Below are 6,026 nucleotides of genomic sequence, written 5' to 3'. Positions count from 1 at the left end.
TACTCCTTCCATTTCAATATGATTGCTTGCACAGTGCTCCTTGGGATGTTTAAAGCTTGGGAAATCTTTTTGTATCCAAATCCGGCTTTAATGGTTCATTCATAGATCCTCACTGAACTTCTGGAGTGAGTTTGCTGCACTGAAAGTAAAGGGGCCCAATAATATTGCACGCCCCACTTTTCAGTTTTTTATTTGTTAAAAAAGTTTGACACATCCAATAAATTTCCTTCCACTTCACGATTGTGTCCCACTTGTTGTTGATTCTTCACAAAAAATTAAAAATTTATATCTTTATGTTTGAAGCCTGAAATGTGGCAAAAGGTTGAAAAGTTCAAGGAGGACGAATACTTTCACAAGGCACTGTATGTATGTTGTTAAAATGACTTAGGTTTAAGAGTTTAGAACATTGTGGGCTTCGTTGCTGCAGGGTAGGTCTGCAGAACCGGAACGGGGTCAGACCGGAAACGAGCTGCTGTTCTGCAGAGCTGGTGAGTTAAATTTAGTAGCTACATACACAGGTGCTGGTCATAAAATTAGAACATCATGAAAAAGTTGATTTATTTCAGTAATTCCATTCAAAAAGTGAAACTTGTATATTATATTCATTCATTACACACAGACTGATCCATTTCTAATGTTTATTTCTTTTAATGTTGATGATTATAACTGACAACTAATGAAAACCCCAAATTCAATATCTCAGAAAATTAGAATATTACTTAAGACCAATACAAAAAATATCTTTAGAAATGTTGGCCAACTTAAAAGTATGAACATGAAAAGTATGAACATGAACAGTATGAATATGAACAGTATGAACATGTACAGCACTCAGTACTTAGTTGGGGCTCCTTTAGCCTGGAGTACCGCAGCAATGCAGCAATGCAGCGTGGCATGTCCAAAGTTCTGTTCTCTGATGAAAGTACATTTTGCATTTCCTTTGGAAATCCAGGTCCCAGAGTCTGGAGGAAGAGGAGAGGCACAGAATCCACGTTGCTTGAGGTCCAGTGTCAAGTTTCCACAGCCAGTGATGGTTTGGTGCCGTGTCATCTGCTGGTGTTGGTCCACTGTGTTTTCTGAGGTCCAAGGTAAACACAGCCGTCAGGAAGTTTTAGAGACTTCATGTTTCCTGCTGTTGACCAACTTTATGGAGATACAGGCCAACATTTCTAAAAAAATTGTTTTTATTGGTCTTAAGTAATATACAAATTTTCTGAAATATTGAATTTGGGGTTTTCATTAGTTGTCAGTTATAATCATCAACATTAAATGAAATAAACATTTGAAATATATCAGTCTGTGTGTAATGAATTAATATAAAATACAAAGTACAAGTTTCACTTTTTGAATGGAATTACTTAAATAAAATCAACTTTTTCATGATGTTCTAATTTTATGACCAGCACCTGTATGTATGTTGTTAAACATTGCGAGTATGGGAAGGGTTTATAAAGCCTTAAAATATATATACACCGGTAATTACTAAAATAAATATACGTTCCTTCTTTGCGGTTTTTCACTTATTGCCGGGGTGTCTAGAACGGAACATCCACGATAAACAAAGGACTGTATCCTGTAGCCATGTTTCTTGAAAGATTTCAATTTGAGGTCGATTTTTGTGCCTTTTGCAAATCAGAAGATGAATCCCTCGAGCATTTGTTTTTTTTCATGTCAAAACTCAAAGTTTTTGGACAGACATCAGAAACTGGATTAATCTCAAACTTAACATTCCTTCTTTTTTTGCTGATGCCATTTTATTTTATGTGGATAACTTAAGCTCAGCTTTCTGTGATGTCATAAATATATAGTCATCCTTACAGCAAAGTATCACATTCGCTGTAGTGAGTGGAGGGATAAGTCCTTCTTCCTGTTTTATTAACAAATTTAAGTCATACTATTCTTCATTAAGTAGATTAAAAAACTGGAAAACTGCTAGAATCATCTCACAAGATAATCTATAAACTAATTGTTTGAAGTTTCTCATAGACTTGCTCTTTTTTTTTATTCTTCTTTTATTATTTTGTAAAAATCCCTATTTTGTAAAATGTATTTATGAGACCTTTCAAGACAGTTTGTACTGTATTTGTATTTTGCTACATTGTTCTGTTTTGTGTGGTTAATAAAGTTTGGGGCGGGAGTAGGTCTTTTCAAGATGGCCGCCAGAAAAAAAACCGCACCTAGATCCGAATGTGGCCACTTCCGGAGTAGCTGAGCTACATTTCCTATAATTTCCCTTTCGCGGCTTTCGGTATCGTTTCCTCCTAAATCTCCGGTCGTACAGCCACAGTCAGTCCATCCTGCTTTTCAAGTCCGTATAACTTTGACTTTAACGGTCGGTCTCACCACCGGGAGTTTTAATAAAGTCCGTTTTTTAAGATCATTTGATTTTAAATCAGTGAAAGTACCCGTCGGAATTTCGCATGCAAGCGTTTCGAAATAATATTACATACTTAGTATGATTTCTATTGTCTCTAAATTAGCATTACGTTATTCTTAGTCCTGATTTTTTTTTTTGTAGTTTTAGTTTACTTTTAAATAAATAATTAAACAATCATACCACCGGGCAGCCTGACGTCTTCGCTGTTCGTCTGGTTTCCTCTCTCTGACTGTGACTGCTGCGAATTTTCATCTTTTATACTGCTTTCGGTTGCCAGATTAAAAAAAAAAAAACGAAATATCGTACTGTTCCTTTAAAACTAACGGTATTTTGACCTAGGGCAGCACGGTGGCGCAACTGGTAGAGCTGCTGCCTCTCAGCGAGCAGGTCCTTGGTTCAAACCCCGGTCCAGGGGCCTTTCTGGGTGGAGTTTGCATGTTCTCTCCGTGCATGCGTGGGTTTTCTCCGGGTACTCCGGTTTCCTCCCACAGTCCAAAAAACATGCATGTTAGGCTGATTGGTAACTCTAAATTGTCCCTAGGTGTGAATGAGAGAGTGAATGTTTGTTTGTCTCGTTTGTCTCTATGTGGCCCTGTGATGGACTTGCGACCCATCCAGGGTGTACCCCGCCCCTCGCACAGTGATTGCTGGACATGGGCACCAGCGACCCCCGTGACCCAAAATGGAATAAGCGGGTAAAGAAAATGGATGGATGGTATTATGACCTTAACTATCCCAAGTGCTGAGTTTTCAGATTCCATGTTTCTGTGTTTATTATTTTCCCCTGATATATCTTAATATTTCCTGATAAACAAACCCTGATTCCTCAGCTGTGATTAAACTAAACCAAAGTTTTTTCAGGATTTTTTTCAGACTCACTGAAGGGAGGCAACCGAGAAGAATCGTTGGTGACGTCACTTCGTGCGTCAATTAACAGATTTACAGTGGCTCCTAAAAATGAGGAACTTTTTTTTATTTTTTATCAACTTCATACGAACAAGACTCACAGGACGTTAAATTGTTTATTAAAACATTGGCTCTGATTTAATAATCTTGAGGCTCAGTTTTTTGTCCAACTTTTTGAGATGAAACTGATGCAGATCCAAATGCTACACCTCCGTCGTCCAGTACTGATCTTATTAAACCTGTAAATAAACTTTAATCCTCAGCTTCTCTTCCAGCCGAACAAATAAGATCTTATTTCTTGAACGTTCAAAAGAATCATGGTGGAAACGGTTTGTCGGACCACGCCCCTTCTCTGGGCGCTGACGCCTGGTGACGTCATAGAGAACTTTAAAAAATTTTTATTAAACATTTTAAACAGATGTACAAAATTATGTGGCACGTATACACAAGAAATACCTCAAATTGTACATATTAAAGGCACACAGAAATATAACATGAATAAAAGTGTTAAACAAAGGAAAAACCAACACCAAAATAAATAAATAAATATATACAAAAAAGACAAAGAGGCATCAGTTGTCGTCAAATAGATTCAGTTCTTAAGGCATCAAGTCATAGAGAACTTTACTAATGATCTTTTCTATGTATGTGAATGCTCCTGTGCCCTGTGATCTCAGTAGTTCTGACAATAAAAATGTTAAAATGCAACTTTCAAAACTTTCCTCCTGCTGCCAGTCGCTTGAAGAGCAGCGCATTTAGCCACGCGTCGAAAGAAGCGTAGTAATTCTTGGAAAACGGCGCAACATCATATTGTAAATACGATATAATCTGCTAGTTTGGAGCAGCCGCGCGAAAATCTATCATCGAGATTTTTTTTGGCCGCCATCTTGCTAAGTGCTTTTTATCTTGGCAAAAATCTGCAGGTTTTACAGTCACCAACTGGTATGGAGTGTGGTTCATCATGGTTTAATTCCAGGTGTATTCATTCATTCAACCTGTCTTTATCCAGGTTAGTCCAGGTTGAGTCACGAGGACTCGTTTTCAAGAGAGACCTGTTTTAGACAGACAATATATAAAGTACAGACAATAACAATAAATGTTTTTAGTATGCTACACCACCTTACAACCTAGCTGGGGTTTTTTGTGCTACTTTTCCTTTTAATTATCCTTTTAATTACCATTTTATTTTCACTTGTTAAAAAAAAAGATTTAAATTTGTACGCGTCCTTTATGATTGTCGTTGTTTTCATCTCTCTTTGCTAAAGTTCAGGTCTCGCTTGTGAATGAGTCCCGGAGGCTCAATGGAATTAACCTGTATTAATAAAGGTCGAACGAGTGAATGAAATAAACAACAATAAAATGCAAATAAAATAAAAAAGTAGTGTTTATAAAACAATAAAATCAAGGGGCCTTATAAAACATGGTAAAATACTAAAAACTAGAACATATTTACTTTGATTTTTCAATTGACGTTATCAAATGTTTGAAACCCCTTAAAGAAATCAAGGTGGACAACTTGAGTTCCTGTTGCAGGTGTTCCAGGTGAAGGAAAAGGCCTTTTTGCCAAGTTCAGTCCGCACTGAGAGGACGCTGCAGGTAATGATGTCCTGAGAGCGCACGTCGTAACTGCACTGACGATGTGACAAATGGGAGGAGATAAAAGAAGGTAGCAGACCAAGGAGGGATTTATAAATGAAAATGACCCAGTGTGAGAGCCTGCGTGTAGATAACGATGACCAACTGACCACGGAGTACAGGGTGCAGTGATGGGTCCAGTAGTTATGAATGTTAGCGCCTCATGGTAGGCAGCATCCAACATCTGCAGAGAGCTGGCAGGAGCATTCATGTAAATAATGTCACCAGAGGCAACGTCTGGAAGGAAAGTTGCAGCTACAAGGCGTTTCCTGGCGTTCAGTTTAATTTATTTATACGGCGCCCATTCACAACAAAGTTGTCCCAGGGCACTTTACAGAAACCCAAACACAGAACGTGAATTAGTAAAGTTCTCCGCTTCTTCATCATGTATCATGTAGGTAGGAATAAACTATATAATTGAATTCTATTTATTCATTTTGTTTTCTTTCATTTGTATGTTTATGTTGCTGTTCGTATCTATTATGTGGGCAGCTGTGGCTCAGTGGATAGAGCAGTCGTCCTCCGATGGGAGAGCTGAGGGTTTGATTCCAGCAGCAGTCACATGTTGAAGTGTCCCTGAGCAAGACACTGAACTCCTCATTGCCTCCGATGTGTGTCCAGAATGTGATTTAAGGCACTGACTAGGCTTCGTAGAGCTATATTGCTGTATGAATGGGTAAATGAGGCACAGACTGTGTTGTAAAGAGCTTCGAGTGTCTTGATTAGATAGAAAGAAGCTGTTGAGTCCATTTAACATTAAATTTTTCTTTTATCTTCTTTCTTGCTCATATTTCTGACATTCTAGTAGAACATGTTGTTTCATCCTGTCCACAGTGCTCATGTGTTGTTTCTGTATTTGAAAAGTGAAGAATGTTGAGTCTTGTATGTCCAAATCCAGTTTCCTCCCACAGTCAAAAAAACAAACATGCATTTTAGGCAGACTGGTAACGTTAACTTGTCCCTATGAGTGGGAGAGTGAGTGGTTGTCTCGTCTCTATGTGATGGACTGGAGATCTGTCCGGGGCGTCCCTGTGATGGACTGGAGACCTGTCCAGGTGTCCCTGTGAAGGACTGGAGACCTGTCCGGGGCGTCCCTGTGATGGACTGG

The sequence above is a fragment of the Nematolebias whitei genome, chromosome 3 (assembly GCF_014905685.2).
Source record: "Nematolebias whitei isolate Nwh7 chromosome 3, NemWhi1, whole genome shotgun sequence".
Lineage (NCBI taxonomy): Eukaryota > Metazoa > Chordata > Actinopteri > Cyprinodontiformes > Rivulidae > Nematolebias > Nematolebias whitei.
Note: the sequence above shows the minus strand (reverse complement) of the source record.